The sequence below is a fragment of the Dicentrarchus labrax genome, unplaced genomic scaffold (assembly GCF_905237075.1).
Source record: "Dicentrarchus labrax unplaced genomic scaffold, dlabrax2021, whole genome shotgun sequence".
NCBI lineage: Eukaryota > Metazoa > Chordata > Actinopteri > Moronidae > Dicentrarchus > Dicentrarchus labrax.
The window spans coordinates 14,342,268-14,369,133 of record NW_026136714.1 but is presented as its reverse complement, the minus strand read 5'-3'; the positions used below and the strand labels follow the sequence as shown (position 1 = coordinate 14,369,133).

Below are 26,866 nucleotides of genomic sequence, written 5' to 3'. Positions count from 1 at the left end.
ACACTCTTAGAAAGTCCAAAAAGACAGAGCTATGGCTCAACTCAGGTTTCCCAAGTGTAATATTTTTTTCTCTAAGCGAATGCTTTTTCTTTACCTCTGTCTAATTCTGTAGGTGGTGAACTCCATGCATTGTCTATAAAACACCAACAATGGTGCCCACATTCTGTAAGGAAGATGTCTCAAATACAAAGGAGTTTTAGTGAGAAGTCAAGATATAAAAGGCCTCCACAGGGAAATCCCCTAGTGAGGATTATACAGAGTAGTCTGTACATGCACTCAAAAAAGCTGAATAACCTATTAAGGTGCGACACAGCACCTTTAACTGCCCCAGTGCAGCTCTGTTCCCTATTACCTGTGCCAGAATCAAAAAGCACATTGTGACATTCTTCAGTGCTTCAAGACAGACTCAAAGAGAGAGTATGAACAATGAAACCTGGAGTGCATGAAGAGAGAGAACATAGACTGAAAAAGGAGCGAAAAGACAAGAGGAAGACGAAGGACTGAAATCTTCTCTTTTAAAGGATAGTCCTCTGAAACGACTGTGACATTTCAAAATGCCAGACTTCCTGAGAGGCATTGACTCTTCCTCCATTAGAGTAGGGCACTCCATGATTACACATATCAATAACATCTGAGCACAGGCCCTGTCCTTTATATACTACTATGTGCTGTGTATGTTTATGTGAATCTCTCTGTGTGTGTGTGTGTGTGTGAATCTCTGTGTGTGTGTGTGTGTGTGTGTGTGTGTGTGTGTGTGTGTGTGAGAGAGAGAGAGAGAGAGAGAGAGAGAGAGAGAGTGTGTGTGTGTGTGTGTGTGTGTGTGTGTGTGTGTGTGTGTGTGTGTTTGTTTGTTTGTTTGTTTGTTTGTTTGTTTGTTTGTTTGTTTGTTTGTTTGTTTGTTTGTTTGTTTGTTTGTTTGTTTGTGTGTGTGTGTGTGTGTGTGTGCGCGCGCACGTGCAAGTAAAAAGTGATTGAAGGATGTCACTGCTCTGGCTCCAGCATCTCTCTATCTCTCTTAAATGATGTGCTGGTGAGTCAATTGACATAACCAGATTAACCAGGACAAACAGGATGTGTTTTTACTGGCATTTAGTGTTTGTGGGAAATTTTGCAATAACTCACAAACACATTTTCATGTGTGCTTTTGAGTTCAGGATTCGACGCTAACTAGCAGCTAACATAACACATTACACACACAAAAACAAACTGGCTCAAAGAGTAATTTAATTTGACACTGTAAACTGTTATTCCAGCTGTTTTTCCAGGGACAGCGGAGGGTTAAAACTGTAAAATTAGATTATCATCATTTCCGCTTCCTTGTTTCCACCTCCACCTTGTAAACATTCAGGATGGGAATTTCATTTAAAGTAAATATTAAACTGTGGTTGAACCGACAACCCGACTATTCTTTTTAAAAAGGCTGACTCAGAAATTGCAACAAGTTGAGTGCTCTAACAGTTGTCACTTGGGAGTGAAAGACAATACAACTATACAGTAAGCATGAGAAAACGCAAATGCTGTCGTTCTACTTTCTCACAGCTCCGCTGACTACATCGTAATTGATTCTTTGATTTTAAAGAAAATGAAATAACCTCAAGTCTTATACTGATAATCAGGTCAAAGAACTCAAAAAATAAAAGTATGCAAGAAATATCGGGTATTCTTGTCGGTGATAAAGACCCGAGGCTTCCTGTTAAGACCGTTGGCATGGCAGATGTGACCGCAGACCAAGGAAAGCCAACAGCCTTGTCAACTGACTTACTTTGATTGGCAAAAATTAGATATCAGAAACAATATAATTACAAACAAGTGCTGTGTAATCATCTGTGAAAAACATCCATCTCAATTTCTGGTGATGTAATTAAATGTCTCGTTTTTGTGCACCAACAAAAACCCGAACATGTTAAAGTTGCAATAATTAAAAAAAGAGAAAATCAGCAAATCCCCACACTGGAGAAGCTGGTCCAGAGAATGTTTTTGCTTGCAAAAATAAGTAAACAATTAACTGATGATTTCCATCCATCGATCAAATCAACTTATGTATTTACTGACTTATCATTTTAGCTCTTGCTCAGATAGGCAGGGTTTTTTCTTTCTGTCTCTTTGCTTCAAAGGGAATCAGTGTACTCTCTGTACAATTCACAAAATAGATAAATATAATCAATATAAAGTAATATCTTCTGTAGATAAGCTATGCAAGCTGTGCTGCAGTGAGATATAAACAAATAAATCATGGACATACACATGAACATATAACATTGTACTAAAATTTTGCATGCATTTTATAGTGCCAATATTTTACAATTTTAGAAAACTTCATTTTAATATTTCCAGATCAGCTTGTTGTCCATCATTACTGAGAACTGTAATAAAGAAACTGTTGGTCTTCTGTCTGTATCAAATGCAAAAGAAGATACATGTGCACACTTGCATCCCCACAGAAATGTTATAAATTGTTTGGCAAAAAGCCAGAAGTATTTGTGGCAAATGACGACAGAGCCACCAAAGTGTCTTTTAACAGGGCTTTCTGGCACAGACACAAAAGCAAAAACGGTTTTATCCACAGCCTGTTCATCTGTAAACACACAAAACAGAAAACAAATAGCCAGGATGTATTGGGAGAGCGGCCGTGTATGCCTCCAACACATTTCTCTCTCTGACTCTCCACCCATGTGTCATTGAGTTAACATGTCCAGACCCAATTAACCTGACTTGGGCCACGTGCGCCAGCTGGCATGGCGGAAAGGAACAAAATCCCTCTCCTACTCTCGGTGCACATCAACGTTGCCCACCCATGCCATGCAGCATCAGTGAGTGGTGATGTCCTGAGCCAATTACCCTGCCTAAATACAAGTACACAAGCCAGTGCTGCAGTTGGAAACCACATCCCTTTTCTGCCTCCAACCAGTCCTCAAAACACACCCAACCATGTCACAGTACTGTACGTAGTATTCGTGTCATTATGTCCTCTGTAGTATTAAGCCCTTCAAAACAGCCATTCAAGGACCCTTGGTAAAATTACAGACGACGGTGACTGGAGACAAAGTGGGGTCTGGAGACAGGGAACACAGTAAGCTGAATGAAAAAGATGGGGAGGGAGGACTAAAGGAGCATGTGAGATAGATGTGGTGAGGGTTGAGCACAAGAAACAGTATCATCAGAGAAGAATTTGTACTTTCTGAAAAGCATTCATGGAACATTGGTGTTAATATAACACAGACTGGGATGCAGCTCCTCAGAATCTCCCTGAAGGCAATCAATAAAACAGCTGCATCCTGTATCTGTGCAGCAAGAAATCTAATTCATTAAAACTAAAGACACTTATGATTTTATCTTAACACAATGTTCACATTAACCTAAAGATGACCAGATATTTATCTCTTCTAGACTATTCTATTTGTTTAATCACCGTTGCTGCTTTACAGTGTGACTGCTACAGGCAAATCCAAACACTGACGTGGACAATTAGCCTAAGTGTTTCTGTTTAACTTTATTAAAACAGGGCAAGAGTGCTGGACTGCCAAAGCTGAGTCACATGGCTGGGATGTGATACTGGTGGCGTAATGGGAAACATGCTGCTGCCACACAGTCTTTAATTACAGGCAAAGTCCTCTGACAGGCCCCTGTGTGACCTGGCTAATTCTCTACAGCAGGCACACACATATGCACACTCAACAGAGGCTACACTCTGGTAAAATACTTGACTGACAGACGAAATCAATATAATTAGCCTACATGATAGAGGCTGTGTGGCAAGACAATCTGTATTAATGATAGAAAAATCTATCAAGCTCTCTCTGCACTTCTCAGTCCTCAATCATGTGCTCATTCTCTCCGTCCTTTCAAGTCTAATTTATGATTCAAAGGAAACCATTAGCACAGAGCCACACAGAGACTGGCACTGTCACAGGGGTTGCAGATATGCAGAGCCGTGCACAGCCTTGGGAATGGGAGTACACAGCGGGTGCTGCAGACAATACACATGCCTGAGTGGTTGGCAGAGTTAGAGTATGTCACCTGATTGCTCTGCTGCAAATTCATACACACTAACTGTAGCCCGAAAGCCCTACTGTACATGCAAGGGTAACACTGCTGACACTTAAATAAAGTCTCTACACCAGGGGATTTCGAAATGTAAAACTTTAAGACACAGACAGGATTCTCAAATGTTTGTTGTTAAATGCTTATTTGAAAAAGTGTAAACGCAGCCTTTTTTTAAGATACAGAACATAAAATATAATATTGTCAGAAACATTGACGCATAGCTACATTTTATATTATAAATTTAAAAAAACATAAAAAAATAAAAACATCATTGGGGCATGTGCAAAGGTATGGGCATCCTATATTGTCAGACCTTAGTAACTGCCCCTCTGGAAGATATCACAGCTTACCATCGCTTTTGTAGCCAGCTATAAGTCCAGCAGTTCTTGTATTTTGTCCCCATTCTGCCTTCTAGTCCTGTAATATTGCATGCACAGCTCTTTTAAGATCTACCCACAGATTTTCAAAGATGTTTAAGTCAGGGGATTGCAAGAGCCATTCCATTATCTTGAGGTAGTCCGTGGTGGATTTCAGGGGGTATCTTAGGGATCATTATTCTGTTGTAGAAGCCATCCTGTTTTTAGCTTCAGCTTTTTTTTACAGATGGCGTGATCTGTGTTTTTCTTGTTATCAGACATACATTTTTCTCTCCACCCGTGCAATGTTTCCTGTGCCACTGAATGCTTTTTTTGCTTTCACAAGGTGATTGATACAATGATGTATATCCATGTATCACAAGCAACCACAACTGGTCTTTGACGCTGTAAGCCTGAAAGTCGGATTTTAGTTTGTCATTTTAGTGAGTTAGGCGACCGACTTTCAATGGCAGATTCCGATATCAGGACAGCCGATCTATAACGATGATATCAAAACAAAGAAAAGTTGTGTAATTCCATTATTGCATGCACGTTATAATCTAATATACATGGTTATCTTATCCAGTAACGTGTTGTTTTAGAATTTAGAATTTTTACTATTTATTATTACCCTGTACAGCAGTAGTGTCTAAAATGCCAATTCCTGGATATTAAATGTTCATCTGAAATTCTATGTAGTCGTTAGACTCACATCAGCTGATGCCGATAATCAGTCTTTCACTAGTGTTGAGTGACAAGATGTATCTTATGCTGGTTTTGATGTTTATTGCCTCACAAATTATTTTGTGAAACATGTCCAGAAATGAAAAGTTTTGCTGCCAGCACAATATGCTCGGAACCAGATCAAAACAATCCTAAAAAGGAAGGCAAAACCTCATGACTGCATCTTGACATGATAAATTAGTAGGCATCCCGCTGTTAGTGTTCTGCTGGGTATTAATCATAGTGCTTTCCACTCTCACACATACGCACAAAATACCTACACCTGTGAGCATTTATATGAACAAATTTCAAAGGCTTTTTGACTAGTCATTTAATGCCAGTTAACCCTATACATCGTAATGACAGTTTTAATGTCACCCGTAATCATGATCAGTCAGTTGTTAAATTGTCACTGTCAGCGGGTCAAAGAAGATTAAATCTGTGCTGCAGTGGATAAGGAAACCACATTGTTCCAAGTCAAACTGCAGGAAATGTGATGAAAAGGCTTGTTACTTTCCCATCCCTTTGTTCCAAATGAATGTAAATGAGGCAGGAGTGAACTCATTTCCCAGCTCTCATATCAGCAGGATAAGGGGAACACCTGTTTCATTAGAAAACTTACAAAGAAGAAAACCGTTGGGATTTTCATATGCATTTCAGGACTTTGTCTTTCCTTACAGGTTTTCTCTCACACTGCACCATATTGCTTGCCTAACTCACAATTTTCTCTTGTGCAGTAGCAGAAAAAGTTTTGTGGCTCAAATGAATCCATGTAGAAGTGCTGCAGTCAGAGACGAGGGTAAGTATGACATTGGTATTCTGTGCAGACAGAATGAGATGTTATCTCTGTGATCACAAGGCTAAAGCCTCTCAGAGGGTTGGAAATGGATCACAGGACCAATTCCATTACATTTCTGACAGTCATTTGTGGAGACAAGATTTATCTGCAGTTACAGGCTGACACACCCTAAAACTGTGTCTATTTTTTAACACGGTGTACACTCACTCCCTGAGAAAGATGTATGTGATAGAATCAACAGATAACGAAAGATGGATTTAGACTTAGAAAGGCAAAGTCTCAAGAAATATAATAAGAGTCAACAGAATGAAGGAAAAAGGGGAGAAGTGGACAGATAATGCCCCTGTAAGCAACACTAACAGGACTTGAACAAAACATAAGTGTTAATTAAGGCCTGAGGAAAGCTTGAAATAATATATTTTTTATAATGTGCTGTCCAACAATGTCTAAAGGCAAAAGTATTAATAGTTGTTTGGAACGGCCACATTCGGCCGAGGGGAAAGGCACAATAATTGTTCATATGGAAATAGAGATAACAGCACACACATTTAAATAGTCTCTCCTCAAAGACTGCCATAGCTTGTTTGTTCATTTAAAAAGTGATGAAAGTAACTGTGTGAGGGCTTGACAGAGAAGTGCAAATTCTCCTTACTTCTTCGTCACACCTGGCCAATTACTGTATGAATTGAGTTTGTCACAAAATGTCACTAAAAACTAAAAGCAGACCTCATGGTGACACTAGAGGAATCACCAAACTCTGTCGGATTCATCCTCCAGGGACCAAATTCAATATTTTATGGCAATATATCCAATAGTTGTTGAGATATTTAAGTCTGGACCAAAGGTGATGACTGATCATCTGATATTGCCATCCACAGAGCCATACTACTGCCATAGCTAAAAAAAAATTTGTTCTCGGTGTAAAGATAGGAACATAAAAAGTACCAGCCACTCAGAATTGCCGCCCCCAGCCGGATATATCCATTTATTTCATTCAAATAAGCAAGGGCCTGTCACCGACCAGCCGGCATTTCTGTGTGGCTGCGTCTGTACTGTGGACATTGTTTGACGTCAATTATAAACTTGGATTTGTCTATTAATAGTAAAATCAAAATTCCTTATGCCGTTTTAGACGGCTGACAGTGAAAGAAAAAATCCTACACATAGTCAATCACTTGTACTTACTTTTTTTTTTAATGGTCTTTAGACGATCTTCAGGTCAAATTCATACAGAAAAGCTAGCCCTGGTGCCATAGTAAACTACCAATCAGAGCGCACCACCAGAGGTTTTAGGACCCAGCACAACTGTCCATAAGGCTTGCAGAAACTTTTTCAGTGAGTAGACTACTGGCAGCATAAATATTAACCAAATAGCCAATTTAGACCCAGGGAATGCTTTTACTGAAGCTCATACCTGTGCCTTCTGGTGATAATGTCTGCTTAAAGAGTTACTATTACTTACCAGGATGTTGTATGTAGGTATTCTCTCTGCATAGGAACTGTGTAAACATAGTGTAAGGAATAGAGTACATTTTCTTGGGGAGGGAATATGCAAGCTTACAATTCTGGTAGTCTCACTTGTCGGCTAATGGAGACATATATGCAACATTGAATGTTTTTAGAGAGGAATTTAAGCTTAGGGGAAATTTATAAACATATTAACACTACGGTCAGTCTCCCAGTTGCAATTCTCTGACAAGGTGAACTTGTTTTCCACCAAAGTATGCATTTTATCAGTGGCTGAGGGACTAGAAAAACATGCCCATAAGAAGAAATATTTCATAAATATAGGCCCATCTCTCAAATTGTCTTTATTCTACATCACACAAGGAAGGGAGGTACATACACAGTATACAATAAATCTCCAGAGGGGTCCCACACAGGCATAACAAAAAAAGCATCCCTCTTCCGCTATCACCAAAAATATATATATATTGCTCCAGGTTATAACAAAGTAGAGACAAAATGATTGTTGGCAATATGAAAAATAGCTATGTTGTGAGCAGGGACTGGTGTGGCAGTGAAACCTGAATGAATATAGCAGAAACGATTGCGAAAGTTAGGCTTATTGAGAGATTTAAGAATAAGTGACTTAATACATTTCAACGTGACAAAGATATACTATAAAAGTAACACACCAGATTTCTTTCTTTGTACCTAGTAATCTCCTTAAAACTTTATCTCTGCCTTATCACTTCATATTGTCAATATTCTCTAAAGTATGTGCCTCTCCCTTTAAACCCCTAAGCTGCCAACCTCCACCTCCCCATAATTATTTTTCATCTCATTCACCCTCCCCATCCCTCCCAATCCCTCCCCTGCCTGTCTCGTACTTCTCCCTCACCACAGCATAAGGCTACTTAACACCATCTTAACTCCAGTGATAAACAACAGACTAGTCATTCCCCTATCAATCAACATCCCTCCCTCCCTGCTCTGAGGCTCTGAGGTCTTGCAATTTCTCAGTCCCCTAGAGGTCTGATTTACTCCCTTCCTACCCGTCTGTCCTGGCTTATTCTCTCCTCACTGCTCTTCACTAAATCTGTGCTGTGTCAGCTTCTCTCCTCCTCTACTCTGTCTGCACGTTAATCTGAGAAACACTTCCATTTTACTTCCCCCAGCCCACATCCTACACAAACTCCCCTCTTTGGCATTTGTTTCCCAGCAGAATAAGTAGGAATTCTCTTGAAATTATACTTAAATTGAACTATTCTGGCAACTGAGAATTGCTCATACATATTTAATAGCACCTTAAATATCAATCTGACGAAAATCTAAAAGGAAAAAGGAAATTAAGCAACAGAGAGGATATCCTGTGCATATTATGAATAACAAGTTGCCCTAAAAAGACTTCGTAATAGATGCTAAATGTAAAAGAAACTTGCAAAAGGATGTAACAGAAACAATAGCATAAGACACAGTACAAACTGCTACCTTGGGCTCCTCATACTGCACCATGCCTTCTCCATTAGATGTTAAAAAAATTATTGGGATGAAAAACGCCAAAAACAATCATCAATTTACTATTTGAAAGAAAGTAGTTTTAGCCCGCAGCCTCTGTCTCAAAAGAATCGAATTAACTAAAACTTCTGATATTACATTTCTCAGCCAATTTAATCACTGCAGTACAAGGGGGAAAGAGAGCAAGAAAGAAAAGACAACAGCAAGTAATTGGAAAAACTATATCTTACTGGAAGATTTTCTACAGCGAGCACAAGCTTTTCTGCTTCTTCAGCACACTCAGGGTATAAGGGACAACATCAGAATCCTGTCTAAAGCATTGCTGTGTTCATCACTCTCACTTACGTCTTTATTTTTTGAGGGGTGTAATTATAGTGGGGTGTGTATGTGTGTATGTGTGTGTGTGTGTGTGTGTGTGTGTGTGTGTGTGTGTGCGTGCATTGCTATTTTTGAGGACTAATTCCAGTTTCAAACCATCTTATTTAGGACATTTCTGCATTGTGAGGACATTTGGCCGGTCTTCACTACTTCAAAGGATGGTTTGAAGGTTAAGGTGTTGTACTCAGAGGAGCAGCACTACTACAAGAGGCTCTCTGGTGTGGGTTTCTGTGGGAAAGTGTCGGCACATAATCGTAGCCATGCTGTTCAGCACAGTTAACATTGCTGTTTCCCAGGCCTAAATTTAAATATCTAAATAAAGCAGTGTTCAGTGTGCCACTGAAGGGGAATAAATCGCATTCATGTATGTTTTTTTTGTTCCGTCAGCGCTTATCAGGCTTGCTAATGCTAGCGCTACAGCAGTTAAACTGTTGTGCTGTTTATACTTGGCGCACAGCCTTTACCACCAGAGCATGTGAGCGGAGTGTAGAGGTGAGAATTTCCACTCCTCGCTCACAGAGCTGTTTGCTCCACTCACCCGTTCAAATCCTCGGGGCCCCTCTGCTCAAAATTGTTCCTTGCTCAACTCAGATTGCAACCCGCTCCACTAAAATCGCTCACCGCTCACTCCCAAAAATTAAAAGAGGCTGTGTTGTATTTTAACTTTATCTGAAACCCTGTTTAAGCTGTAGGATTCAGCTGATCATAACACACACACACACACACACACACACACACACACACACACACACACACACACACACACACACACACACACACACACACACACACACACACACACACACACACACACACACACACACACACACACACAAGCAGCAGGAGAAAAGCCCCTCCCTGCATATCATCACAAGATGGTCCATTTAACTTCATTATTGCAGGAGAAGCAACACCCAGCTTATCCATGAACACATAATTCATGAGGTTATTATAAAGATCAGCTGTGATTAGAAAAGAGCAGAATGACCGCCATGTCAGAGAATAGTCATATCATATAAACAGCCAGGCTCACGCACGCAAACGATTTGTCAATGAATGGAAAGCGTGGGAATGATCCTGGGGACACGTATAGTGGTACCAGGGATAGGAAGACGCATACCGGAGAAATACTGGAGCAGGATGGAGCAGGAGATAAGGAGATGCTCCAACTTATAAAAAAATATGCTCTGCGCTCCATCCAAAATCAACCTGTTCACGCTCTCTGCTCGCTCACCCTCTGCTCACCTTCTCTGCTTACCACAGTCAGAGGGGACGGCGTACTGCATTGCATCACAATTAGGGAGGGGACAGAGAATCCGGCTGAACCAAACTTTCAAATCCAAGCAGACACAAACTGGCTAATTTTAACACATAATATTTGTTCTGTAGGAAATATCACTTTATTGTATGGCAGCCAGTGTGTTAGGGTTGGGTGATATGTTAAATGCAACAAGCATAAGCAACCACCAAATGTTAAGAAAGGAAGAGAATATAAGTTTCTCTCTTACCAAACTAAGACCTTGTTAACCAAGGTTAAAAACACACTTATTCAAATTCAACAGAAACAAAATAAAACTTGACAAACCGCCGTTTATTAGTCTTTACACAGTTCCAACAATCACCAACTCTGGTGTTTAACCATCTAACAGAATTAGTTGTGAGAATATTCTGGCTCTATGCGCTGTTGCTGCATATCTGATGCCCCACCTCCCTCGCTCCTCTACCCGCTTCATGCCTCTCCTCCCCCTGGCCTGTCCCTGCTGTGTCTTGTCTTGTTTGGAGGCTCTGTAAATCACCTTTTAACTGTATTGACCGGTCATCAAACTAATTGAAATAAAACCTTAATTCCCAGCAGTTAGATGTGAAAATACACTGCCTCTACAGCTGTTTTTCCTCTCACTTGTTTCGCAGAGAGAGAGACAAAGAGAGAGAGAGAGAGAGAGAGAGAGAGAGAGAGAGAGAGAGAGAGAGAGAGAGAGAGAGAGAGAGAGAGAGAGAGAGAGAGACTGTCATTCATTCTGCCAGTTTGATACCTGGACTGTTGCCAGAGGACTAATGAAGTCTAATTTTAACAAAAGTCCAATTTCCATGAAATTACATGTATCGGCATTTAATGTGACATTGACATATAGAGCACAAAGGCTATGCACAAATTAGGCTCTGCTTTTTTATTTCTTGGCTTGCTAAGCCCACTAGCAAAAGCAAAGCTTGTTCAGGACCCCCGTTGCATTATTGACATTAGAGCAATCTTATTTCCTTTTTCCTGTTGTTTACTTGACCAATGTTTGGAATAATAATCATGTTTTAGAAACTGAGAGGCTGAGAAAGGCTAATTTAAAATTCATTTGTATCAAATCAAATGACAACAAGCTTAGTGGCAGTTAGATGCCTGACACTTGTGAGCTTCTATGCAGGTAATGATTTTTAAATTGAGACATAGCTGATGATTAAATCTGTTATGAACACTGGTGTTAATGTGACGAAAACTACTTCAGTGGTTTAATTGGATTTGGATATGCTCAAAACTACGTCACTGACTTTATTTCATTCAGATGTTTAAGTACCCCATGAATCAGTACAAGCCCATATGAGCTGTAAAAGGGACATTGTACCTGCTATAAATGTGTGACAGGAGAGTCATTTTGTGACGGTATGCCAATGCTCTTAAGACAGCAGAATTAGACTGTCAGGAATAATTCTTGATGACAGATCTACATGGGGGTGGACAATACTATAACAAGGAACATCTCGCAATATAATGTAACCCAATACAGTAGTCCTGCATTAAATATTTCCATGGTCCTATTGTTTTAATATCTGTTATCCACTTGAAGGGCCCCCATGGCTCTCTTCACACTTCCCTGGGTTTTGTTACTTATTTTGATTCAAATTACTTTATTGTGCAACACTGCAAAGGTCATTCAATTCACAACATTTTTCAAAATGATCAAACTATTTAGTGCCCTTAAGTATACTGTATTGAAGTTTCATTTGCTGTTTGTCCCACCATTTAGCAGGTTTTTCCTTTAATTCGTCACCTGTCTGACTTTGAATTTACTCCAGTTGTCCTTCTATGTTGATATAAACAGCAAGCTACTACAAATAATTGGTAAAAAGGCATCATTATGATAAACAAAAGGACAAAGATAAGCAAAAAAAGATTTCTTGGCCTTGCTTGTTTCTGCTGAGTTTCCTCGTCTAAGAAGGACAATAATGAGCATTCTGAACCTGCCAGCACTGGCTTTGGTACCAATGGACGGCTCCATCCATCCATCCATCCATTTTCCTGTTTATCCAGGTCCTGGTCATGGTGGCAGCAAGTCCTTCTGCCCAGCCTCCTCCTCCAGCTATTCCTTAGGGATCTTCGTGTTGTTCCCTAGGCCAGAAATGATAAGTAATCTCTTCACCATGTTCTGGGTTTACTTCCAGTTGGAGCTGCCCACAATAACTTCACAAAGAGCCTTCCAGGAAGCATCCTTTACTGGCTGCTTTCAATGTAAGGAAACACAGGTTCTACTCCAAGAACATATTGGATATCTGAGCTTGTTATCATGCCCATAAAGATGAGCAGAAACATCCTATAAAAAGGATGCTCACTTCAGCTGCTTGTATCCACAATCTCACTCTTTCAGTCACTACCCAGAGCTCATAATGATAAAAAATGTATTTTTAATTTAATAATTTTATCCAATTTACTGTCACAATCTTGACATTTTGTGCACAAGTTGGCAATAGCTACATTTGAAGTAGTATGGAAACCAGCATAACAACAAATGTAACAAGGCAACGGGAGCAGATCAGATTTATACTAATGACCGAATAATCAAATAGAGGGAATTAGAAATAAAGGCATGTTTTTAATATAAGCCTGCTTCAAATAAACCTCTCACTCTGCTGCACAAAGATTTATTTTAAATAGCTTGTTCTAAAATTGTTGTTTAGGTCGACCCACTGTAATAAAAAAACTGGTTCAAGACTGTTAATTCAGAAGGTCGGTTGATTTTATTTTCAAAAGTTAATATGCAACAAAAAACAAAAAGCCATGTTTCAATCCAAACTATCTTCTTAGAAAAGCAACAACATTTGTTAACCCATTTTGTTGCTGAAGTATTTATGTGATAAATAGGCAAAGGAAACAAATAAAAAAATATTACATCACAGATCAGCTATTTGATAGATTGCATAACATTTCCAAACTCGATTTAAACATAATTCAATTAAGTAGCAAAGGACTGTCTTTCAGGGATCTACAGCATATTTTCCCCAGAGCTCTGACCAAATGCACTGACCCATTATTGGCACCTCTCCGTCACTCATCTTGCTTCGCAAGAAATATGGTCTCATGAGCTAAAAACTAAAGAACCTCCCCAATAGCAGTAAGGTCTAGACAGCCAAGCTCTTTATTTTTCCACGTTTTTTTCTTGACTGCAGAACAACTGTGCAAAATGCTTGCGGTCAGCTCTAATAATCACAATCATGTAATAATTGTAACAGGCATCTAACAGGCATTTCGAATCTGTGGTTACCCTTTCCAAGCCTTTGTGAAAAACCAAAACAAAGTCGAAAGAAAATACCAGAGCAAAACATCAACCAAAACAACACAAAGTTATATGCCACTGCCATTACAATGGTCGTATCTCTAAAGAGATAGCTGCGGATTGTACAAAATACAACACTACTGTGACAGGCCTAAAGGACTGTAAACAGGCGCCCGATTAACTCACTTGGTAGAGCTGGCAACCATTGACCGAGTCCTGCAGCAGCCCAGGGTCCGAATCCGACCTGTGGCCCTTTGCTGCGTGTCATCCCCTCTCTCTACCCCCTTTCCTGTCTATCTCCAGCTGTCTCCGTCAATTAAAGGCAATAAAAGGCCAAAAAAAAATAAAAGACTGTGAATAACCTACATAAGAATAAAAGTCTGAGACCCAGTTCATGGAACTGATGAAGCCTGTTGGATGGCAAAATGCCTTCAATCTATAACAGACCACTGGATAGAATAATTTCATCTTGGTATTAACATTAAATACATTCAAAAATGGATTATCATTTACACTTGTGATCCTCTGGGAGGCTCTGCTCACTAATGAATATAAATTAGACTGAGTCCCTATATTCCTGTTGACCTGGGGGTAGATACAATCTAGCTTGGCTTTGTTTACTGTTTATTATCAACAAATACTGTTTTAACTTCACTGCGTTTGGACCCTCCCTTCTTTGTAATCTTTTGTTGACGGTGTTATAAAGTTCCTCCCTAGCAGTATTTCAAACTGATCCACAGACAAATGTACAAATCTAGATTTAGACTGTTTTTATTGAGCGGTTAGCCACTGTAGCTTACACAACTTTTCAGTGTACGCCACTTGCCTGCAGCTGCTTCACCATAAAAGCATTCCAGCTACGCAAGAAATTATTACTCTTTTTTTTACTCTCCCACTTTAACATTTACTTGCCTGTATTTGCTTAAATTACTTTCATGAACAAAAAATAGTAGAATAAACTCTTAAATGAAGACTTCAAGCAGTTGACATGCGCGTTCAAGAGACTGAACTGAGCTGCATGCAACATACTATGCATTCTGCTAAAAAAGCAAATACATAATTATAAACTACTTACGCAACATAACACATTTTTCTGAGTGCCTGGTATAAATTACCTAAGAATGCAAAAGTGTAGCAGCAGCAGCTGCAAAAACTAAGTTTTTCTTAAAAAAATAATTTCAATCTTTTTTAATTATATTAAATTCACTTGCAGTCATGAAATTAAGGATAAACAATTTTCTGTTTTGTAAAACTCCTATACCTGACGAAGCATATTCAGTTCTTGTGATTTTCAAAGGAAACTGCAAAACATAACATCATAACTGGGCACTGAGAGACCTTTCCATATAGACAGATTACATTTTAAATTATTTTCATCTCTATAAATACTGACAGTGATTTGGATTACATTCAATTTTAAAACAGACAATTAATAATTTCTATCTTTTTCTTCTCTATAAACCTATGCTGGAAGAATGACTGTATTTTCTAAGGGAAGAACTTTTGCTAAACTACTACCTTTTTTTAGGTCTAGGTCTGCTGGGAAACTAACCTTTCACCCTACAGTAGCGTGATTACAGGAAAGCAGACACAAGGCTGAAAAAGCAATGGTCAACCTAACAGAGACGAAAAACAGTCTTTGGGGTTGGACGTGACACTTATCACAATGTCATTAGTGCACTCACACAAGTATCTACTGAAGAATGCACACACAAAAACAAAAAGTTGAGAGCCCTGCGGAGCAGCGGATTAATATCATGGGAATAGAGCAAAAATGTCCCCAAAAGGACAACATGTCACTGCGAGGGCAGCAAATAATGCTTTGGTGGATGATTGTCTGTGACAGAATGTAAACAAAAGAACAACTGGATCATGTGCTTGTATTCTAAAAGTAAAATTGTTCATGTTGTTTTTGATTAATTGGACAGTTATGACTTTTTTCTTTTTTTTTTTTTCCTTCTACTTTTACTATTATCTTAGCTACAACTAAGGTAAAAGTTGTAAAGGAAATGTGTCCTCATACTGACCTGTGACTATATTCTAGAATTGCAGGGCATGTTTTGTCAGTATTATATGTATTTCTAGTGTTTAGCATCAGCCTATCCTTGGTAAACTGATCATTGGTAATGGTAAACTGGTAAACTGACCATTTCTGAAAAATGTATATCAAGGAAATTTATATAACACAAGGTTGTACAATGAATTTGTCATCCCTTCATGCTACACACAGAGAATGACAGATTATATATTAGAATAACACATAAAATAAACTATACAGTTGTTTATATACATATATACATACATACACCAAGGAAATAGTTCTGCAGTACATTTTGCATTTGCATCTGGGGGAATGTAACAAGCAACAAGATGTTGATTGGGTTCAAGAATCATCACTGTAAACACATAGTCTGACTTTTCTGTCTCAGTTATGTGAAGCCTAATAGAATTAGCTGAATTGCCAAGGAAAACACAACATGTATACTCTATAATGAAGCCAAATTAAGTTAATTAAATGACTAAGTAAGTGACGAAAAAAAAAAAAGGAAAGGATGAAATCATAAAGCTTTCTTTACTGTGGAAATGCATGGGTTCATGTTTACTCAAAACAAGAAAAAGAAGATGGCAAATAACAATCCAACATGCATAGAGTTTCAGGAACACTGTATAAATGAAAAGTCGACCCATGGGAATCCTTTCTAATTACATAAAAATAATGACAAATTTGCTTCTCCAACATCAAATCAGATAAACCATTCTAATAGCAGGCCTGCTCTCCGAGATCAAGCCAAACAATTTATCAGTGATATGCGTAAACATCCTAGCAAATGCACTCCAGCTCCCAAGTGGGCAGCATAGTGATAGAAGGGGAGAGGTTGAGATGACTTCCACAGAAACAGAGTGAGAGAGAGAGAGAGAAGAAAAGGCGACAAATTGATAAATGGAAAAGAGTGGTGTTAGAAGAGGACAGTGAAATTGAAAATGCAAACAGCGAAGTAGAATAAGAGACATTACAAAAACACCACTAGAGTGTTAATTTAGTAGAGGTATGAAGCCGCTCATGCACTATTAAAAAGCAGACTCCTGCAGGGATATTGAAACAAATAAACACTCCACAAGCCTCTCCACATCATGCAGATGTGATGGTACTGCAGGCACTACAATGTGAAGTGGCAGAAACAATGCACAAACAAAGCACCACAAAGGACTTGGGTACACAGAGGCCACCACTGTGGAAGTGAATTTACGTCAGCGAGTCCTTGACGCACTACTGCTTTTGCTACTCTAAAATGCACCCTGAGACAACTCGTGAGAGCCAGTACCAGGGGACCACATACATTTATGTTTTGATTGTGCTGAAAACAATTCTATGCTAATGTAACCAACTATTAGAAGCAAGGCTGCAGTTATGGACAAAATGAAAATCATTATTTTCTTGCTCAAATGTGAGATAAAAATGTTCTCTCAGTTTAGTCACACTATAAATAAAAAAACACTGAATGCATTATCTTTTGCTTTTATGCACACAGAATATATAGTATGATCGTGACTGGTACTCCACTGTTGTTGTTTTTTTTTTAAAACAGCTTAAATCCAACTGCCTATCTTAAATGTTAAAAACATAAACAAATAGAGTCCTGATATGATCCTAAGGCTCAGTATCAATCTGGGCATATTTTGATCATGTACTGTATTTTGTACACCTCAGCCTGCTGGTGTTGCAGCTCTGCAGTGCAGCATTTCACTAAATATGTGTGTGAATGTGAAAAATGATTTGTCTGCACCGGTAACTCAGTGTGTAACATGATAACACGTCAAAATAAACTTGTCTGTTGTTGGGTTTGTGCGCTCTCTGCAGTCGGTGTCTTTACTCACCCAAAGACTGTTTGTGAGGGGAGAACCTCACTCTGTATCACCACTACACAATCAGAGTGGACAGAGTGCTTCTGTAGTTCTCAAGGATCAAATATAATGCCAATCGGATGCATTTAAGGACAGCTGTCGACACCATGGTAGCGCAGTAGTTCTGTTTATACTACTGTCTGGCCCAAATGTAAGGTCACAACAAATTGTTGGTACATGGATGTCCACGGAGAGCCTACTTATACACCCTATGATAATGAAATTTAGGTTACACGGACCCTAGAGGACCCTCACATACGCAGAAAGTATTATTCCTGCTTCACAACACCAACATATTACAATATCTGTAATAGTCTCATTCTCCCAGTTCATTTGGATTCATATCACATCAGTAATTTAAGCTTATAAACAATTAGCTTATGAAAAAGCTTATGTGGTAAAATATTTTTTTACCATATCCATAGGCATTTGGATGAAGTAGCTTGAGAAAAATAATCAACATATAATTATATGTATCAGTATAAGTATTGCAAAAACACTTGAGCACTGCGCCTAAACTGTATAATGGCAGGGAAAACCCTGCACATGACCAAAGGAAATAAGAAACAAGGAAAAAAAGACCCCTTTCTACCACTTGCACTATTTTAGATGAATAGCTGTTTACAAGTTTTGCCACACAGAGGGGTGGATCATGGCACATGGTGGAAGTGGTGGTTTGGGGTGTTAAGATAAAGAGATACTTATAGATGTATTTGCACCCACAAGACCGTAGATGCCCACCCACTGTCTCCTGGCAAGCAAAAGTGTGACACGATGAGCAGTTAAGAGAGAGAATACCAGCTTTGTGTGAGAGCATATGCTTGAGGAGATTAAAAAAGAGGGCAAAAGTGAAAAGAGAGGAAAAGAATTCAGACAGTCTCCCTCAAGCCTGTTCCTGTGGTTCTGCAGTCAGTGACACCTCAGAAACAGGAAGAGAGAGAGAGAGAGAGAGAGGGTGGGGGTAGTGGGTCAGTTGACTGTGGCGCACAATCAGCTCTTTGAGCTAGCACACACCCAGCAACTAAAATAAGATTATTTAAGACAGAGACTTAACAACCCTTTTAAAAAAAATTAAACAGATGTCTAAATAAATTTAAAGACCCACATTCTTGGTTACACGCTTTAAGTTACTGGATAGGTTTCTGTTATGGTCTTCAATTTTGATGATTAAATTCAGAGGAACAGTTTCTAAATTATTTTTATACGTTAGAAGAAAATTTGGGACACCCCAATCATATCCCAAATGATACTGGAACAGACACTTTTGAATTGAACCTATGAATAGCAATATCTGATTTACATTAAAGAGCTGAAAACTAAATATGTACTGAGCTGGACATTTTAGTTCAGTTCAATTAATAAATACAAGCACGATGTAGCCTGGCACTGAGTTTTAGCTTGAGAAAATGTTTGAAGACCCTGTTAGATGAAAAATAAATTGTGATTTTTAAACAGCAGAAGGCGTTATCTACTTTTGACTTTGCTTCTTCCACGTCCTATTTCACTCGCGTCAGTAGCTGCATCAAGTAGGTACGCAATTAGTCGACTAGTTGTTTAAACATTTTTCAGTTACTGTCCCAACCATCGACATAGATATGACGATGAACAACATGACAGCTCTCCAAAAGTGAAGCCAAAACATCTTGATTGCCCCCTGGTGGCTGACTGCAGTATAGATCATAAAGCCTGCTGCTTCCATATTAGCAGATGGGACATGGGGCCAAACTAAAAAATCCAATTACCCACAAAGATGGTCCTGGCATTTTAGGTAGTTCTTATAAGCTATAAAAAGAGAGTTTCACATCACAATTGACAGCTGATTCCGATGAGCGGGAATTCGATACCGCAGCACCAAGCCCGATCACTACGCAGTGATGTTATCAGTGCAAGATGGCAGCGACCATATCCGGGATATTTTTGCTTAATTTCTGTACTGTGGGAGGAAGTGGAGACATGACATCCATCTTTTACATGTTGATGGTCCCAACCCACAGATGCTGTAATCCCGCTCAGGCTTTTATTATCTTTTGATTACAAATGTTTTTAAATGGCTGTTAAACTACAGGCGATATTTCTTCTGACACATTTAAAATAAACTGTGCTCACTTTTGACTATTTTCTATCAATTTCACGAGGGAAATTAGTCGGCAGGAACTTCCCTAGTATCAAGGCATTAAGAAAGACAAAGAAATTGAGGATGCACCTGTTTAAAATCAGAGGTGTGGCACCTTTTTGGCTTTCCTAAGTCAGAAAATGAAAACGGTAATAAGATAAAAGACAAGAAATGGCAAGAGATGTTGATATTTTTTTAAAGGACCAGTGTAGGTAGGTAGGTAGGTAGGTAGGTAGGTAGGTAGGTAGGTAGATAGATACTTTATTTATCCTGAGGGAAATTCAAGAATTCAGTTTGTAGGATTTAGTAGCATCTAGCAGTGTATTTGCAGATTACAACTCCCTCGCTTCACTCTCCCCTTCCAAGGAGAAACTAGAGTGTGGAAAAAGCAAACGGCCGTACATAGAACCAGTGTTCAGTTTGTCTGTTCTGGGCATTGAAACATGGAAGGCTACCTGTGGCGTCTGTAGATATGAAAAGGTTCCTTCTAAGGTAACAAAAACACAACAATTCGATAACGTGAACAAGTGGTTTATGGGGGCAGTACTGAATTACAGACACATTTGAAAAGTGCGACTCATGTTAAAATAAACATCCCCACACCCAAATCCAGACGACATGTATATTACAGCGAATTCATAAGGCAAAGAAATTTAAAAATGAAAGAAGTAAGACATCAGACTTTGGTAATAAGATGTGTCAAACGCTTTGAGAACACTTGCAGCTAGCACTCACAAACACACATCCACATGCATGGACTAACTGCACGATTCTCTCACTTATGTGAGAGGGAGACAGATGCAATCATTGCCTACCAGATATCATGTATCACTGCCTCAGTTCCCTTGACACAAGACAATCACAAGGCACTGCACTTCAAAGGACCACATGCAAATCAAATAGGCTTCATCCCAGTTGGTTTAAAAGAACAAAATCTGAAAAATAGGGCTGTATTCATATTCTCTGTGCAAGGTTTATAGTGCTGTTGCATCTGGAATAGTTCTAGACACACAAGACAGTGAGAGAGAGGGAAGTATCCTGAATGTACTACAAAGGTCACCAGAGTTCACAACTTCTTTCTTACAGATAGATATAATTTATGTAAGGTAATACCTAATCTATGATCAAATATCTCAAATATAATTCCTTTTTTTTTTCACACACAGAAACTCTCAGCAGGCCATGAAAATTCAAAGGATGTTTTTCCTCTGAAAAACACTCCCTCTGATAGGGATGACAGTGTACTGTTGCTATTGTCCCCTGTAACTTAGCAACTAAGTGACTTTCAGTACATTTTCCATAAAACAGCTGTAGCCCCCTAACCAAGGCCTTAAGATCAACCCCAAGGGCAGCGGATCCCCCAGTACATCGACTGGTGGGGAATAAAAGGAATGGGGTGTGTGTGTGTGTGTGTGTGTGTGTGTGTGTGTGTGTGTGTGTGTGTGTGTGTGTGTGTGTGTGTGTGTACTGTCGGCAAAAGGAAGAGGGATGTTTGTCCTACCTTATTCTGAAGCAGCCGCGGGGTTTGTTTGATGTGGACGACGGGTGTCTAGACATTCAGCGCTGTCTTAAAAGAAACAAAAGACATGTTAGGAGCTTGAAATTGAGGATAGTCTTAGTGAACAATATCGAAGCATTAAGTTAATTTTAAAAGCTCTGAATGAAACCAGACAAGCCTATCAGAGTAATTGAGGGAATATCTGAAAAAACAAATCAATGATTAAATAAGGGTGTTGGATTGTCTGTTCTTATGGGCAAAAAGAAATCCCTTAATAATTCATTTTCTACAAAACAGGTGCACAGATGTGTGTCTGAGTGTGGGTGGGTGAGCAAAGAAGGTTATGACACACATGGGCTTTTTTTAAATGTTTGTATGAACTGTATATGGCACACACCACCCCTCTCAGCAAGGAATAAGTGTGACACAAACGATGAGATGAGAGGAAAGGAGAGGGATAAAGAATAAAGCCTTCAAGGAATGAAAGTGTGACATCTTCAGCATGATTAGGTATTCACAACCAGACAAGCCAAATCAGAGGTAATAGGGAAGACATCAATGCATCGAGCAAAGACAAATGAGAGAGGAGAGGGATGAGATGTGTGGGGAGGGAGAGAAAACCTCTGACTCAGAGCTCATTTGATTGCAGTGAACAAACTCTTTTCTATCTACTATGACGTACACATGCACACACTCTGATACACTGCATGACACTCTTTCAGCAAACCAGTGGAGATGGACATTACTTTTTACTTTAATTAAGTCAATCCATTTTACTGCCAACTGTTGCTACACACTCCTCCACACGCGCAGGCACTTGAAATGTGGATTAGCTCATGTACCAACATGATACAGAAACAGGCTTCCCTCCTATCCTCTCCATCAGAGGGTGAAATTACATGATATCTCTGATCCTGTCAGAGCTTAAAAACATTACATTAGCTCTCTCACTTATCTCGCTTTCACCATTTCATCCTTTTTGCCTAACCTCAACCCACACATCAGGTGAGTTTTTAAAACACGTTCTTGTTATTCCTTAAGAATAAATAATGCAGCCTAGTTACTAGTAAAGCAGGGTCTTCATAAGAGCCGTTACTTTGGTACCAAGTCAATGCCATCGGTACCAGGGATGCAATTCTTCCAGAACATAAGAGGCAGCATTCAGCCTACAAGTATTAAATTCCATAGAAGAAGAACGCCTACTAGAACAGATGAACAACAACATGGTGAAGAAACAAGTGCAGTTGTACAGTTGTTTTGAATCGTGAAGTATTCATGCGCAGTACAGCCACCGTCCGCTGTCCCTTAACTCCACTCCGTTGAGCTACGGGTGCAGGAGCTGTATGTTTATTTTAGTCTGCTATGAAAATTGGGCTACTGGCTGAGACGACAGCCCTCCCTCCAAACCAGCCCCTCTTCTCTCTACAAGCGGTACCTGCAAGCAGTGAATCACAACAGCAGCAGACAGAGGACAGGGGACCTTGGCGGACGTCTGCACTCTAGTTGAATTAGAGTCTGCATCAGTCTGTCCATGCAACTATCAATTATATACCGTGGTAGGTTGCTAAAGGGATTGTTTGTTGTCGATAAAATGTTTGAGGTAGCAACACTAAGATCAGGTGGAACTTCAGATAGGTCAATTGCTACTGACAAGGTAAATGAATGTTCTTCAAAAGTAAAGACTCCAGCTTTATTGTCTGTTTATTTGTTTGTGACCATACTACACAAGCTTATCTGAAGCTATGTATACAAGAATGGAGATGTATGTTTGATAAACCCTTCCTGTAATTTTCTTTCTGTGAGGCAAATAATTTCTCTGGTCTGATCATACTCAAAATATTTACACTGGACGCTGTCTTCTGTCAATGTCTTGAAAAAAAACAATCTCCTTAAAGCAGCAGCAGCACAACCCATCAGAGAGGAAGCTTATCTCGAGGATTTATACTCCCAGGAGTGCTGCACACAGGAAGTAAATGTATATCTACAGATTTATGGAGACAGGAGTGCAATAAAATTATTGTATCGTTGCATTAAAGTCCATACATTTGGCGGTAAGAGACCCCTGCAGGACACTAACTCATATGAAATGTGGATTTACCTCTGCTGAATCCATGCAAAAATTAACTGATTTCTATGTCATCTACCTGAGGAAGAATGCTACCATAATACCAACGATAATTATCATCATCATCATCATCATCATCATCATCATGTTACTCTGTAATAACCCTGTGGGCTGGGTCCTCACCACAGCGGCCGAGTTTGGTTCAGGCCTGTGGCCCTTTGCTGCGTGTCGTTCCCCCCTCTCTCTTTACCCCCTTTCCTGTATATCTTCAGCTGGCCTGTCAAGTAGAAGCATGAAAGGCCCCAAAAATATCTTTAAAAAAAGATGTTGTATCGGTGTCGCTGCAAAATCTATCCAGCAGAATGCACTGCAATTTACAATACTGTGACAAGAAGCACAAAGTAAGAGAGAGGAAGTACTCTCAGCAAAGCCTCTTATTGGTTGATGATTTATTGTTTAACATGTTAAAGAATATTTAACTTAAATATTCTTTAATAAAGTTAGTTAACAGCTGTTGCAAATTCTGTGCACAATCCACATCGAAATGGTCTATTTTCATTCCAGCTCGAAAATTCACTATATATGCTGCCATATTGGTAATCAGTGAATTTACCCTCTCTAAAAATTGGCATCGGCTTTAAAACTGGAATATCGGTGGGGCTCTAATTACAGCCCCAAATGCTTGCTGTTTATCAGCTTGTTGGTGCTCTAATAATTATTGGTTCTGTCCAAAGAGACACCATATGCTTTAAGCCTGACCTCTGGGTATTTGTGTATTCCGGTTATTGAACTTCATCAGCTCTGCATGAAATTTTAGTTCTGTGGGGTCTAATCGCAGCAGCTGCAATTTCAGCTACCAGTAAGCTTTGAATCCAGGCTGTAAGCTGTCTTCATATGGTTTAAAGTATTGGTGTTGTAGGCTGGGGAATGTGTTGTTTATTACAAGACACCTGCTATGATTTGGCATTGGCTAAAATACTGTTCAAAAAGATGAGTGTAGTGTACTCATATGACTCTACTTAACTGCACTAATAATTATGTCTTTAAAGGGATGAAAGTGGCTGTTAAAAACACTTCTTAATATCTACTTTTCAGCCTTGTCAAACGTATCTCCACAAGATCCCTGACAGCAGTGTTTTTTCTCCAATCGTGCCATTTGGTGCAGCTTTATGATTTGATTTACGGTGTCATAATGACATTTTCATTATTTATGATTCTGTGGCAGCCCGATAAAACTGACACATGTGGTGCCATGTAGGGGAAACACTGATGTCAGTGTAGATTCTTGAATCTCCAAAGTCACTTTTACCACATGTAAGTTTTTAATTTCCAAATCACTTCTTCCATATTACTGAATTATTAAAACACTTCTGGCTTGCAAGTTCCCTTTTAACCAGGTGTGAACCTATCGTGACATCTCCCATTGGTTTGTGTAGAACAGTTCTGAAGCCTTGAGTTTGGCATTATGCTTGTTGCCATGATGGTTTGTTGGAGACAGCAGAGGTGACGTATTGTGAGTTGAGCTGCATACATTGACTTGTGTGCAGCAGTAAAACAACGGCAGCTCGCCTGGTATTACAGCTAAACAGTACACTAAAATTATTTTAGGTAAGAAATAGGCAATGCAGTAACAGAATCATGATTCATATTTGATCAGCACTGTTTGACAGTTTAATCTGAATTTCGTGCAGCACGCTGGACAGAGAGTGGTTTATCACAAGGTAGCCATGATCAAAAGCACACCCTGCTGTATCGTCTATTTTACTCTAAATTATACCATAACCATTATATTGCAGCACATCGAGCTGCCACCTGCTGGCCATTACACAGAATGCAGATTTAAGACACATCGGCTTCTATTGCTATATAAATAAACAACCGCTCAACTTATGAATCCAAGTTGAGTTATATTCTGTTCTGTTAACCTGGAAAGAGGGAGAACTTAAAATGTGCTTTGGAAAATGTGCAGCAGCAAGCAGGGTTAGGTATTGTTTAGGGCTGTCCCTTACTAAAGATTTTCCTAGGCAACTAGTAGTCGTTAGTTAAAGCCAATTGTCGACTAGTCCTCGCATTTTTATGATATCAATGTAATTATTTAAATATATAAAATATATTTCAACAGCCACCTGTTAAATGCTAATGGAAAAAGCGATAATAATTCTGTATGTGTCAAAACAACCAGAAAGGAGACTGAACATTTACTTAATTTATTTTAATAGAGTATAACATTACATAAGTATTTATAGTTATTACTTTGTACTTTGTAGTGTTTATAGTACACTGTGTATAGAACTCTTTGCTGTTGATGCCTTTTAAAATATCTGGTTGTTAGTGATTGTTAAGGGTGAAAGAGGCGTGTCCTTTATAGGGTTGACTGGTACATATTCCTCTCAGCCAAATGTAGTTTTACGTGACACAAAATTCTAATAACATGCATTATTGCATTATATGTATTAGAAGAGGAGGAATGGGGGAACAACCAGACTACTAGAGGAAAAAGGCAAAACAACTGAAGGAGTGAAAAAATGTTGGAGGTGTGACAGCAAGGCACAGAGACAAATAGGAGACACTGGACTGTAAGGTCTCTAAGACAAGCCATGTGAGGCCAAGCCTCAGTCACCGACAGTATATTCCTCTCAACCAGTACATGATTAAATCAGACTACAGTGTTCACTAGACAAGACTGTTTTGATGGTGAAGATGATTATTATTATTATGTGCATTAACTGCTGCTACTATTTGTGTTATCTGTTGTTGTGGATTCTTACTGTTTTTTCTCTTGTACATAGTGTTTTTATTATTCCCTACTTTTACTTACGTTTTCTATACTGTTTTTTCTCTATCCACTTTGCTGCTGTAACATTGGAATTTCCCCATTGTGGGACAAATAAAGGAATATCTATCTATCAATCCACATTAAGATATTTCACTCCCACTCATTTTCCTTAATAATTAAAACATTAAATAATTCATTAGAAACAGTTTTTCTTCTCACATGCTGTTGATATCACAGTATAGTCCCATGATAGTGGATCCTTGGTAATAACTTAATTTTTTCTGACATGGTTTAGGGTGATTAGGGCAAGATACACTGAGATCACTGTGCTTATAGGCTTATAGTCCTACACTGTTCACCCAATATGGATGTGAACAACCTTAAAGCCAAACCTAATGGTCAGTGTCTTATTTCAAATCCAGTGTGCTATGCCTAAGCCACAATGCAGGCGACTATAAAGCTTTAACTAGACACCCTATATATCGTATGAACATGAAATTTGCTTGGGGATCGTGACACCGGCATGTTACCAGTCAATAATGGCATTAAAATGAAACATCATATACAAGTGTTTAGCCTACTTAACGGTTATTTTATGTATGCATAAAGTAGCCATTGTGTAGTAAAATGTTCCCTATTAGTGTAACTATTATATATGATTTTTTTATTATTATTAATTAATATTACTGCTGCATTGATGTGTATGTTGCAT

At 39.0% G+C, this 26,866-nt stretch overlaps 2 protein-coding genes across 5 annotated transcripts in view; one reads left to right on the top strand and one right to left on the bottom strand.

Annotated features, from left to right (window-relative positions):
• The window catches only part of LOC127376526 (myogenesis-regulating glycosidase), a 110,955-nt gene that overhangs the window by 36,757 nt on the left and 47,332 nt on the right, over positions 1-26,866 (top strand). The gene's annotated exons all lie outside the window — the stretch shown is intronic.
• Positions 1-26,866, bottom strand: part of gpat2 (glycerol-3-phosphate acyltransferase 2, mitochondrial) — a 113,176-nt gene that overhangs the window by 82,068 nt on the left and 4,242 nt on the right. For 2 of the 4 annotated variants that reach the window (XM_051423490.1, XM_051423492.1), the window contains one exon: positions 21,317-21,382. The gene's annotated coding sequence lies outside the window, so the exon portion shown is untranslated. The remainder of the gene's footprint in view (positions 1-21,316; positions 21,383-26,866) is intronic. The other 2 variants (XM_051423491.1, XM_051423493.1) reach the window with 1 other exon arrangement.